Genomic DNA, 14,109 nt, shown 5'->3' with positions numbered 1-14,109 from the left:
GTCAGGCTGGTCTTGAACTCCTGGCCTCAAGTGATCCTCCCGCCTCAGCCTGCCAAAGTGCTGGTATTACAAGCGTGAGCCACCGTGCCTGCCCTAAAAAGCCTATTTTTAAACAAGCATTATTCTGAGAAGGGATTCAGGCATCTACAGCACAAAAGGATTCAGAATGCTTGCCATAGAGCTGCAGATACTGTTGAGTGAGAGCAGAGAGAGCACCAGGATCAAACGGACAGTCTTGTGGGCCAAAGCCTGGCAGCAGGAACATCACTTCTGCCCAGATAGGTCCTGTGGCCCATCCTGAGGCAGTGAGTGTGGGAACTGTAACCCCTGATCTGGGCAGCAATAACCCTGAACGCTGGAAGGGGCACATGCCTCAGCTAGCCACCTGCCACCTGCCACGTGAGTTCAAGGAGATCCTTTCCATCAATCATGGCTTAATAGGAAACAGATGACAAATTAAGCTGATTCAAGGAGGTTTATTTACAAGGAAAAAAAGTTCGAAGTTGAAGGTAGGGATAATGCAGGAAATCAGGGTCAGCAGAAATCCCAAAGAATTTAAATCTCCTGAAGGGCAGAAATAACTCCACCATAGCAGTAGCATAGTAAGAAGTCCTTAATGGACCCCCAACACCCCCAACAATAGTTTTTTTTTTTTTTTTTGAGATGGAGTCTTGCTCTGTCGTCCCGACTGGAGTGCAGTGGTGCAATCTCGGCTCACTGCGAGCTCGCCTCCTGGGTTCACGCCATTCTCCCGACTCAGCCTCCCAAGTAGCTGGGACTACAGGCACCCGCCACCACGCCTAGTTAATTTTTTCTATTTTTTAGTAGAGACGGGACTTCACCGTGTTAGCCAGGATGGTCTTGATCTCCTGACCTCGTGATCTGCCTGCCTCGGCCTCCCAAAGTGCTGGGATTATAGGTGTGAGCCACCATGCCCAGCCTACCCCAACAATAGTTTTAACTGAATTTCAGTAAAATGGAATTGGCCAATCACAGTGGCTCATGCCTATAATTCCAGCACTTTGGGAGACCGAAGTAGATAGATTGCTTGAGCCCAGGAGTTTGAGATCAGTCTGAGCAACATGGTGAGACCCTTCCTCTACAAAAAATTCAAAGAATTAGATGGGGGTTGCACGCACCTGTGGTCCCAGCTACTCAGGAGGCTGAGAGGGTGGGAGAATAGCTTGAGCCCGGGAGGCAGAGGTTGTAGTGAGCTGAGATCACCCCATTGCACTCCAACCTGAGGAACAGAGCAAGACCTTATCTCAAAAACACAACAACAAAAGAAGTAAAAAGCTGGGGGATATAAAGCAAAACTGACCTTGAGTAGAAAAGTTAAAGAATGACTTTTTTTTTTTTTTGAGACGGAGTCTCGCTCTGTCACCCAGGCTGGAGTGCAGTGGCGCAATCTCGGCTCACTGCAAGCTCCGCCTCCCGGGTTCACGCCATTCTCCTGCCTCAGCCTCTCCGAGTAGCTGGGACTACAGGCGCCCGCCACCACGCTCGGCTAATTTTTTGTATTTTTAGTAGAGACGGGGTTTCACCGTGTTAGCCAGGATGGTCTTGATCTCCTGACCTCGTGATCAGCCTGCCTCGGCCTCCCAAAATGCTGGGATTACAGGCGTGAGCCACCGCACCCGGCCCAGTTTAAAAAATTTAAAGGCAAGATGGCAAATTTTTCTTTTTTTTTTTTGAGATGGAGTCTTGCTCTATTGCCCAGGCTGGAGTGCAGTGGCACGATCTCGGCTCCCTGCAACCTCCACCTCATGGGTTCAAGTGATTCTCCCACCTCAGCCTCCCTAGTAACTGGGATTATAGGCGCCTGCCACCATGCCTGGCTAATTTTTGTATTTTTAGTAGAGACGGGGTTTTGCCATGTTGGCCAGGCTGGTCTCAAACTCCTGACCTCAGGTGATCGGCCCGCCTCGGCCTCCCGAAGTGTTAGGATTACAGGTGTGAGCCACTGCGCCCAGCCAGGATGGCAAATCTCATTGCTCTTGCTCCATTATGGTGGAAAGCAGAAGTCCCAGGAGCCATATTCCAGTTACAGATATGTTACTTTTTCCCCTGAGCAAGTTAGTTAATCTCTTAGACCTCACTTCCTCAAATGATTTTAAATGACATTTATACATGTATAATACATATATCAGCTTCATAGAGGTTCCCAAGCCCTTTGGAACTCAAATAACATTTGGTTCAAATACCTGTTTTCTCAGAGGATACTCTGGGGTTTGGTTTCCTCTTGGCGTTCTGTGGTTCTGAAATCTTGCTTCCAGCAATGCTAGGGCTCCGGTGCTCCGTGTCTCTCCTTTCTTTTCGTCACCTTGTCCTCTCACTGGCACTGGAGACTGCCTCAATCTCTTCTCTGTGAAGCACCACTCATCCAGACTGTATTATTGTTGAAGGAAGAGAGCCACAGAAAGGGGATGACATTCTGGGGCAGACTGACCTAATTTGGATTTTAACATTTCTTAACTTAAAAATTCCTGGTCCATTCCCATTTATGGAGAAATCATTCTGCGTCTCTTCCATTCAGGCTGTAGCCTCTAGGCATTGTGCTGGGTCCCTCTTAGGGTCACTACTGGTCCTTATAGTGCCTTTGTGCACATTTAGAAAAAGGCACCCTAAGCTGGGCACTGTGGCTTATGCCTGTAATCCCAGCACTTTAGGAGGCTGAGGCGAACGGATCACCTGAGGTCAGGAGTTCGAGACCAGCCTGGGCAACATGGCGAAACCCTGTCTCTACTAAAAATGCAAATATTAGCCTGGCGTGGTGGCGGGCACCTGTAATCCCAGCTACTTGAGGCAGAAGAATTGCTTGAACCCAGGAGGCAGAGGTTGCAGTGGCTGGGCAACAGAGAGAGGCTGTGTTTCAAAAGAAAAAAAAAAAGGGTACTACATTCGGGAGGCCTCACAACACACGGCCAGATTGCAGCCCCAGTGCCTCCTCACCTGGCTAACTTACTTGTCTCAATCCCTTAGATTCTAATTTATTTCTTACAGAGTAGTTTAACTCTTTCTTTACTTGCCCCAAGCCATCAAACTTATTCCCAAAGGGCCTCATTTTTATAATTAATTTTTAAAATGTGCTCCTAAACCATAATAGTTCTGACTAGCACTGGGATCAGTTTTGATTTTTTCTTCCCCTGCTAAATATACACCATGATGATGGCAGTGGTGAGGAAGACGATGACAACAATCCTTAAGCCAATATGTTTAAGTTATTACATGAAGAAAAACAATGCCCTTTTCCAGGAAAATAAATGGTCTTTTCTTTGACATGTAAGAGATTTCTTGTTATACCCCTATTCATTACAGAATAGAAACTAGAGTTTCTAAAGTACTTTAAGCGCTCAAAAATAAAAATGCTTAACTCTGCAGATGCATTTGATAAATGTATCTGTATGGCAGCAAGCCAGCAAGTTCCTGAACGACAACAGGATGTAAGCCCGGCTTTATGAAGCATATTTATTGTCAGAGTCATCACATTCTCTAACAGACCATGGGGAAGTAAGAGACATGGGCCACAATTTTGACATCATATGTTTCTGCAATTTAAAAATGCACCAACAGCATTTGGGAGAAACAAAAAAGGCAGGATGTTAAATGTTCACACCAACTATAAGTTACATACTCATTTCAGAATTTTAAAATGAGAACAATAAAAGCATATCATGGAAGGAGAGAGCGTATCTGCTTTTTGTTTAGGTCCTTTACAGCACATTTCTCTATATCTTGAAGAAAAAGTCATCTTGCTAATATTGTTGCTAAATAAATGCACAGTAGTCTTTAAAATAGACTTTTAAAAGGCACCATTCCTATTAGGTTGGTGTAAAGATGAAATGAAATAATACATGTAAAATGCTTAGTGTAATGCTTAAAGCATAATACTGTTAACTACACAGAAATTCAGAAGGAATCACAAAGAGAAGACTAGGGGATTATTTATTCCTGGTATTACTCAATCCAATTCAACAAATATTTAATGATCATCAACTTTATTTTTATTTTTATTTTTTTGAGATGGAGTCTCACTCTGTTGCCCAGGCTGGAGTGCAGTGGCGTGATTTCGGCTTACTGCAACCTCTGCCTCCTGGGTTCAAGCAATTATCATGCCTCAGCCTCCCAAGTAGCTGGGATTACAGGTTTGCACCATCGTGCCCGGCTAATTTTTGTATTTTTAGTAGAGACGGGGTTTCACCATGTTGGCCAGGCTCATCTCGAACTCCTGACTCCAGGTGATCCACCTGCCTTGGCCTCCCAAAGAGCTGGGATTATAGGTGTGAGCAACCACGTCCAGCTGATCATCAACTTTATGCTAAGAATTGGGCTGGGAGCAGGTATAGGAGGAAATAGAAAAGAATGCTGTGGCCAGGCAAAGTGGCTCACATCTGTAATCCTAGCATTTTAGGAGGCTGAGACCAGAGGATTGCTTCAGCACAGAAGTTTGAGACCAGCCTGGGCAACTGAATGAGACCCTTCTCTATAAAAAATTAAAATAAAAAGAAATTAGCCTGGTGTGGTGGCATGCACCTGTTGTCCCAGCTACCCAGGACACTGAGGCAGAAGGATTGTTTGAGCCCAGGAGTTTGAGACTATGATTGCACTACTGCACTCCAGCCTGGGTGGCAGACTGAGATCCCATCTCTCCAAAAAAAAAAAAAAAAAAAAAAAAAAAATCCGGGCACGGTGGCTCACGCCTTGTAATCCCAGCACTTTGGGAGGCAGAGGCAGGCAGATCATGAGGTCAGGAGATTGAGAACATCCTGACTAACATGGTGAAACCCTGTCTCTACTAAAAACACAAAAAATCAGCCGGGCATGGTGGCATGTGCCTGTAGTCCCAGCTACTTGGGAGGCTGAGGCAGGAGAATGGCGTGAACCTGGGAGGCGGAGCTTGCAGTGAGCCGAGAGCGCGCCACTGCACTCCAGCCTGGGCGACAGAGCGAGACTCCGTCTCAGAAAAAAAAAAAAAAAGTATGTTTATCTTGTTTTAGGAAGAGAGAGCAGAGGACAAATATTGGATATATTTAATTTTATTAACTAAATCTTAAGTTTAAATATTGACAATGTCACACTTGAATTATTGAATATGTTTAATTTTACAAAGTATGTTATGTTGCTCTAAGTATGCATATTTAGTTTAATGTGTATTGTTTTATGTAGATGACTTAGAGATAATTTTGTATTTGTCAGTAATCCTAACCACAGAATGTTATAGTTTTCAGTGGCACTAACACTTTCTTCTCTAAGAACATTAAAATAAATGAGCCAAGTGGAATTGTGCCATCACCTCTAATTATTGGGGCTTAGGAGTAAATAGATCAATTAAGAACTATGCCTTACTTCTAAAATAGCAAGCTTAAAGATGTGCTAGGACTTGACAGGTCCTTGTTCCTGATGACAAGGGTGAATGGCCTTGTAGGACTCTTTAAGGAGATTTCATGTTAGCCTAGGTTTTGTAATAGCCAGTCTCCAAGATGGCCCTCAGTGATCCTTGCCTGTTGGTATCCATGCCCTTGTGTAGTTTCCTCCCATATTGAATTAGAGTTGGCCCTCTGTGACCAATAGAATACAGCAGAAGTGATGGTGGGCCTTCCAAGGCTGTCATAAAATCCACTGATGCTTCTGCTTTGGTCTCTTGGATCACTCATTCTGGGAAAAGCCAGCTACAATCCTATGAGGACCCTGAGTAACCTTTGTAGGAAGGCCCATATGGAGAAGAAGGAAGGTGCACAACCAACAGCCAGTACCACTTTGCCAGTCATGTGAATTGGTCAGCTTGGAAGTGAATCCTTCAGCCCCACTCAAGCCTTGAGATGACTGCAGCCCTGGCCAAAATCTGATTGCATCCTTCTCAGAGCAAGAACTTCCAGGCCAAACTCTTCCAAATTTCCTGACCCACAGGAACCATGAGAAATAATAAATGATTATTGTTTTTCTAACCCAGTAAGTTTTAGAATAACATGTTACTGATACAGAAGGTATGGAAGTGATGTGACTCATTCAAGGAATTTTTGTTTTGTTTTGTTTTTGTTTTTGTTTTTTAATTTTATTTATTATTATTAGTTTTTGGACAGGGTCTCACTCCTGTCGCCCAGGCTGGAGTGCAGTGGTGCAATTATGGCTCACTGCAACTTTGACTTCCTGGGCTCAGGTGATTCTGCCACTTCTGCCTCTCAAGTAGCTGGGAACACAGGTGCACACAACCACCTTTGGCTAATTTTTAAATTTTTTGTTGAGATGGAGTCTTGCTATGTTGCCAGGGCTGGTCTCGACCTCCTGGGCTCCAGTGATCCTCCTGCCATGGCCTCTCAAAATGCTGGGATTACAGACATGAGACACTGCAGCCAGCCATAGACCTGCATTTAGAAACAACTCTGCCTGAGGCCAGGCATGATGGCTCACGCCTGTAATCCCAGCACTTTGGGAGGATGAGGCGAGAGGATCACTTGAGGTCGGGAGTTCAAGACCAGCCTGGCCAGCATGGTAAAACCCTGTTTCTACTGAAAACACAAAAATTAGCTGGGCGTGCTGGTTCATACCTGTAGTCCCAGCTACTCAGGAGGCTGAGGCAGGAGAATTGCTTGAACCCAGGAGACAGAGGTTGCAGTGAGCCAAGATTGAATCACTGCACTCCAGCCTGAGTGACAGAGCAAGAATCCCATCTCAAAAAAAAAAAAGGAGATATATATATATATATACACACACACACATATATGTACTTATATATACTTTTATATATATTTTTAAGACATTAGCAACATCAACTGATTTTACTTATTTATTTATTTATTATTATATATTTTTTCATACAGAAACAGGATCTTGCTATGTTGCCCAGGCTGATCTTGATCCTGGCCTAAAGTTATCCTCCTGCCTTGGCCTCCCAAAGTGCTAGTGATTATAGGTGTGGGCCGCTGTCCCAGCTCATAATCTGATTCCAAAGAGACAATTGATACCTTAAACTGAAATTTATTTTTAACTTTTTTTTAAAATTTATTTTATTTTATTTTTAAATTTATTTTCTTTTATTTTATTTTGTTAAGAGACCCTGTCTCTTAACAACAACAACAACAGCTACGAAAAAACCGTAACAATCTCCTAAAGTGTTTGTTTATGTGTTGAAATGTTTTCCTTTTTAACTTCACAGAAATCTTTTGGAAACTATTCTCTCTTACTTTGAAGAAATATTTATCTGAAGTTCAGCAATTCCTTCCATTTTACACCATTTTACTTCCATTCTACCCTTGGAACCAATGTATGTCTCAAGTTCGTGATTACAGCTTTGACTAAGCATGGCTCTCTCCTTCTTTGCTTGGGCAGTGCTTTAATGGATTGCCCAGCCACCTGTATGGACCCAGGAAACTATTATACTTCCATTGGAAAGTCCCTATATATGAACTGTGTTAAAGAACTATAGAGCACAGGTCACAGGAAGATTCACTCCCACCCAGGATAGGGTGTGTGGCATGAGTTGACACTTGGGAAAGCTCCCTCTCAAAGACTGTTTTCCCGCAGAATCTGAGATTCCATCATAAGATGAGTCCTCGTTAGCTGGCTCCAGCAGTTGCTTACTAAATTGTATATAACTTTGTGCATCTTCCATTTGCCTTCCAGATTTACTCTCCACCCTTCCTCACCTTGCTCTGTAGGGCCACTGTCCTGTGTGGATCACTTCAACAGCTTTGGCTTCCAGTAGAGTTCAACCAATGAAGATCCCAGCAGAGATCAAGAAGAGAGGGCAGTGAGGGTGGTGTTATTATTGCCCAGCTTCTTTCCCAAAAGGTTGTCTTGGGCTGGCTAGGGTCCCTTGACTGAAGGGTCCTTCTCTCAAGGAAGGCGTCTCTCAATGGCTCTCTGAAGAATCTGCATCCTCCCGTCATCCTTCCAGGCCTAAAGGTGGTATTATAAAAGCCCTGATACTGCTGTGCCTTGTGGCTCTCCTACACACTGCATGCACATGTAAATAGTACCTTTATTAAACCCACTTTGAGTTACACTAATTTGGGTGTGCCATCTGTTTCCTCCTGGGACTTTGATAGAGACACCTCCATGGAAGCAAATTATTAAGCTATTATTGGCCATAAACATCCAATTAGAAATTAGTTTGTAAAACTGGTTTTCAAGGAGGTTGGACTCAGAGGGAATGAGACATAGGACAAATAAATCTTCACAGAGTTAAAGAGAAACAATACAATGCAACAAAGAGAGGAAGGGGGTTTGAAACTGGGAGATTTCAGTTTGAATTCCAGATCAGCAGTTTACCCCAGGGCCTCATTTTTCTCATCTCTTTTTTTTTTTTTTTTTTTTTTTGAGACGGAGTCTCGCTCTGTCACCCAGGCTGGAGTGCAGTGGCGCAATCTCGGCTCACAGCAAGCTCTACCTCCTGGGTTCACGTCGTTCTCCTGCCTCAGCCTCTCCGAGTAGCTGGGACTACAGGCGCCCGCCACCACGCCCGGCTAATTTTCTTTTTTTAGTAGAGACGGGGTTTCACCATGGTCTCGATCTCCTGACCTCGTGATCCGCCCGCCTCGGCCTCCCAAAGTGCTGTGATTACAAGCATGAGCCACCGCGCCCGGCCTATTTTCTCATCTCTAAAATGAAGGTTTTAATTTTTAAATTTTATGATTTTTTTGAGACAGAGTCTTGCTCTGTTGCCCAGGCTGGAGTTCAGTGGTGCAATCTTGGCTCACTACAACCTCCGCTTCCTGGGTTCAAGTGATTCTCCTGCCCCAGCCTCCTGAGTAGCCGGGACTACAGGCGCGTGCCACCACGCCTGGCTAATTTTTGTATAAAATGAAGGTTTTTAAATAGAAGAATGACTTTCAATCTGTGTTCCACAAAACCCCACAGTTCCCAAGAGGTACCTCAATGTCCAACAACCTGGGAAGTGAGAGATGTAGAGAAAGGACAGGAAGAAAAAGACAGATCCCAACTCTACTTCAACCAGGACAGCTTTGCTCTGTCTGCTTATAGAGATTTCTGAGGTGATGTATACAAGACTGGATATTCCAGCTGCCAATCTTCTAGGGAAAAGTGAGCTGTGGGACATTTTGTGTGTGTGTGTGTGTGTGTGTATGTGTGTGTGTGTGTGTGTGTTTATTTTTTTAGAGATGGAGGTCTCGCTGTATTGCCCAGACTGATCCAACTCCTAGCTTCAAGCAATCCTCCTGTCTTGGCCTCCCAAGTAGCTGAGATTACAGGGGCAAGCCACTGTGCCTGGCTAATGTGTGCATGTATTAGTCCGTTTTCACACTGCTATAAAGATACTACCCAAGACTGGGTAATTTATAAAGGAAAGAGGTTTAATTTACTCACAGTTCTGCATGGCTGGGGAGGCCTCAAGAAACTTACAAGCATGGCAGAAGGCAAAGGGGAAGTAAGGTACCTTCTTCATAATGTGGCAGGAGAGAGAAGGAAGAGGGACTTCCAAACACTTGGAAAATCATCAGATCTCTTGAGAACTCACTATCACAAGAACAGCATGGGGGAAACCGCCCCTTTGATCCAATAACCTCCTTCCCTCCACACATGGAGATTACACATGGAGATGAGATTTGGGTGGGGACACAGAGCCAAACTGGCTAATTTTTAAATTTTTAGTAGAGATGAGGTATCACTATGTTTCCCAGGCTGGTCTTGGACTCCTGGGCTCAAGCAATCCTCCTACCTCTGCCTTCCAAAGCACTGGGATTACAGGTGTGAGCCACCATGTCTGGGCTGGGCTACTTTAATTTATTCTTCTAAAATGCTAATTACTTTAGATTTTGGGAACCAACAGACATATTGATCACATTTCAAATGGTATCTGGCCAGGCACAGTGGCTCACACCTGTATTCCCAGGATTTGGGGAGGGTGAGGTGGGACGACACCTTTAATCCAGGAGATGGAGGCTGTAGTGAGCTATGATTGAGCCTCTGCACACCGTCATGGGCAACGGGGCAAGTCTCTGTCTCTAAAAAGCAAATAAAATAAAATAAGATAAAATGTATCTTAGACACACTTCAAAAATTCTGCACATGCTGCAGATGTATCAGACACACTTTTTTTTCTTTTTCTTTTTCCACAGGCTGGTGGGGTGGAATAAGACAGACTTCTGACTAAGGAATCAGGTTGTTACTAAAGAATAGTCATTTTTCTCTTTCAGATAAGCCTTCAGAAGGTCACTTGATAAAGAAATCACAGGAGAGTAAGGGTTATTATGATATTTCAAAAATAAATGAGTTGAAACCATCGACTGCCTTGTTTTCAGAAGGCAACCAGCAGAGGGCACTCTAGGCTTTATAGACTGCAGAAAATGCAAGTGGATCCCTCCAGAAGTCGGGGGTCAGTGCCTTAATCTTTATCTCCAGAAAGATACTTTCAGCTTATTATTGTTATTATTATTAGACGGAGTCTTGCTCTGTCGCCCAGGCTGGAGTGCAGTGGTGCTATCTCGGCTCACTTCACTGCCACCTCCACCTCCCAGGTTCAAGCAATTCTCTTGCCTCAGCCTCCCGAGTAGCTGGCATTACAGGCGGCCGCCCCCACGCCCAGCTAATTTTTGTATTCTTAGTAGAGATGGGGTTTCTCCATGTTGGCCAGGCTGGTTTCGGACTCCTGACCTCAAGTGATCCACCCACCTCGGCCTCCCAAAGTGCTGGGATTAACAGGCGTGAGCCACCCTGCCAGGCCGATACTTTCAGCTTATTAAGAGCTCGCCTGTTGGATGACTGTAGAAATTTTCTTGGTAATGAAAACCGAAGCTTCTGAATTCCCAAATAGCCATGTTAATCAACATTTACAAATAATTGTAAAATAATTTCAAGAGAATGAGAAGATGAGCCACAGACTGGGAAAAACTATTTACAAAAGACTTATCTAATAAATGACTGTTATTCAAAATATATAAAGACCTCTTAAAACACAAGAATAAGAAAAATAACCCGATTAAATAATGGGCAAAAGATCAGAACAAACTCACCAAAGAAAATATACAGATGGCAAATAAGCACATGAAAAGATTTTCATATGTCACTAGGGATATGCAAATTAAAACAACAATGAGATAGGACCACATACCTATTAGAATGGCAAAAATTCACAACACTGAGGACACCAAATGCTGGTGAGGATGTGGAACAACAGGAACTCTCATTCATTGCTGTTGGGAATGCCAAATGATACAGCCCCTTTGGAAAATAATTTGGCTGTTTCTTACAAAACTAAACGTCTTACCATAAGATACAGCAATTGTGTTCCTAGGTATTTACCAAATAAGTTGAAAACTTATGTCCCCACGAAAACGTGCACATCAATGTTTATAGCAGCTTTGTCCATAATGGTCAAAACGTGGAAGCAATATGAAAATGTCCTCAGTAGGTGAATGGATAAACTGTGGTACATCCAGATAATGGAATACTATTCAGCACTGAAAATAAATGAGTTATCAAGCCATGAAAAGACATGGAGGCACCTTAAATACATATTACTAAGTGAAAGAAGCCAATCTGAAGAGGCTACCTATTGTATGTTTCCAATTATATGACATTCTAGAAAAGGCAGCCAGGCATAATGGTGTGTGCCTGTAGTCTCAGCTACTTGGTAGGCTGAGGCAGGAGGATCACTTAGGCCCAGGAGTTTGAGATCAGCCTGGGCAACCTAGTGAGACTGTCTCTAAAAAAAAAAAAAAGAAAGAAAGAATTTTTTTTTTTTTTTCAGATGGAGTTTCACTTTTGTTGCCCAGGCTGGAGTGCAATGGCACATTCTCAGCTCACTGCAACCTCCGCCTCCTGGGTTCAAGGGATTCTCTTGCCTCAGACTCCCGAGTAGCTGGGATTACAACTGCCCGAGACCATGCCTGGCTAATTTTTCTAATTTTGTATTCTTAGTAGAGACGGGGTTTCACCATGTTGGTCAGGCTGGTCTTAAACTCCTGACCTCAGGTGATCCACCATCTCAGCCTCCCAAAGTGCTGGGATTACAGGCGTGAGCCACTGCGCCTGGCCGAAAATGTTTCAATATTAAAAATAAATAAAAACTTTAAAAAAATTAAAAAGACAAAAGGAAAAACCAGAAATACAGGGGTTGGGGAAAAATGAGGGATGAATAGTCAGAGCATAGAGGGTTTTTAGGGCAGTGAAACTACACTGTATGACACTATAGTGATGAATACATGTCATTATACATTTGTTAAAACCTACAGAATGTACAAAACTAAGAGTTAATCTTTTTTTTTTTTTTTTTTTTTTTGAGACAGAGTCTTGCTCTGTCACCCAGGCTGGAGTGCAGTGGTGTGATCTCGGCTCACTGCAACCTCCACCTCCCAGGTTCAAGTGATTCTCCTAGGAATACGCAAATTAAAACAACAATGAGATACGACCACATACCTATCACCTCTTAGCCTCCCAAGTAGCTGGGATTACAGGCACCTGCCACCACGCTGGGCTAATTTTTGTATTTTTTTTTTTTTTAAGTAGAGACAGGGTTTCACCATGTTGGCCAGGCTGGTCTCAGACTCCTGACCTCAAGTGATCTGCCGCCATCAGCCTCCCAAAGTGCTGGAATTACAGGCATGAGCCACTGCACCTGGCCTAAATCCTAATGTAAACTATGAACTTTGGGTGATAATGATGTGTAAATATAGGTTCATCAATTGTAACAAAGGTACTACTTTGGTGCAGATGTTGACAGTGGGGAAGGCTCTGTAGGTATGTCTAGGAAAGGAGTATATGGGTTATCTCTGTATTTTTTTTTTTTTGTGACAGGGTCTCGCTTTGTTGTCCAGGCTGGAGTGCAATGGCACAATCTCGGCTCACTGCAACCTCTGCTTCCTGGTTCAAGTGATTCTCCTGCCTCAGCCTCCTGAGTAGCTGGGATTACAGGCATGAACCACCACAGCTGGCTAATTTTTGTACTTTAGTAGAGATGTGGTTTCACTGTGTTGGCCAGACTGGTCTCAAACTCCTGACCTCAAGTGATCTACCCACCTAGGCATGAGACACCGCGCCTGGCCACCTCTGTACTTTCAACTTAATATTGCTATGAACCTAGAACTGCTCTAGACAGTAGTCTATTAATGGTAGCTCACACCTGTAATCCCAGCACTTTGAGAGGACAAGGCAGGCAGATTTGCTTTGAGCTCAGGAGTTAGAGACCAGCCTGGGTAACATGGCAAAACCCTGTCTCTACCAAAAAAAATACAAAAATTAGCCAAGCATGGTGTCTTAGGCCTGTAGTCCCAGCTACTCAGGAGGGTGAGGCTGGAAGATCACTTGAGCCCGGGAGGCAGAGGTTGCAGCAAGCCAAGATCACGCCACTGCATGCCAGCCTGGGTGACAGAGTGAAACTCTGCCTCAGAAAAAAATAAAAAGATAAAGAAAATAGTCTATTAAAAGCAATAATCCATGCTCACTTCAACAGCATGTATATTAAAAATTGGAAAAATACAGAGATTAGCACTGACCCTGCCCAGGCTGACACGCACATTTGTGAAACGTTCCATATTTAAAATAATAACGAGAATCCAATGTTCTTGTATCAGCGTTCCCCATTATTAAATTTGTTCTTTTAATGAGTCACCTAGTGACACAGGTTTCCAGGAGATAATATAACCATGATTATCAGGATTTCTTTTTTATTTTTGAGACGGAGTTTCCCTGTGTTGCCCAGGCTGGAGTACAGTGGTGTGATCTCAGCTCACTGCAGGCTCTGCCTCCCAAATTCAAGCGATTCTCCTGCCTCAGCCTCCCAAATAGTTGGGACTACAGGCGTGCACCACCACACCTGGCTAATTTTTGTATTTTTAGTAGAGACACGGTTTCACTATGTTGGCCAAGCTGGTCTCGAACTCCTGACCTCAGGTGGTCTGCCCACTTCCGCCTCCCAAAGTGCTGGGATTACAGGCATGAGCCACTGTGCCTGGCCAGGATTTCTTTTAGTATTTATTTATTTTTATTTTTGACGCAGGGCCTTGCTCTGTTACCCAGGCTGGAGCGCAGTGGCACAATAATAGCTCACTGAAGACTCAATCAATCCTCCCACCTCAGCCTCCTGAGTAGCTGGGAATACAGGTGCATCCTAGCACACCTGGCTAATTTTTTAAAAAATTTTTTGTAGAGACGGGG

General features: G+C 43.8%; 1 non-coding gene across 1 annotated transcript; it reads left to right on the top strand.

Moving 5' to 3' along the window:
• The first annotated feature begins 13,389 nt into the window (after window positions 1-13,389).
• Window positions 13,390-13,493, top strand: LOC129490848 (U6 spliceosomal RNA). The gene has a single exon (XR_008660335.1). It is a non-coding gene; the product is annotated as a U6 spliceosomal RNA (small nuclear RNA).
• Window positions 13,494-14,109: the final 616 nt, after the last annotated feature.

The sequence above is a fragment of the Symphalangus syndactylus genome, chromosome 9 (genome assembly GCF_028878055.3).
Source record: "Symphalangus syndactylus isolate Jambi chromosome 9, NHGRI_mSymSyn1-v2.1_pri, whole genome shotgun sequence".
NCBI lineage: Eukaryota > Metazoa > Chordata > Mammalia > Primates > Hylobatidae > Symphalangus > Symphalangus syndactylus.
This window is presented reverse-complemented; position numbering and strand designations above follow the sequence as displayed.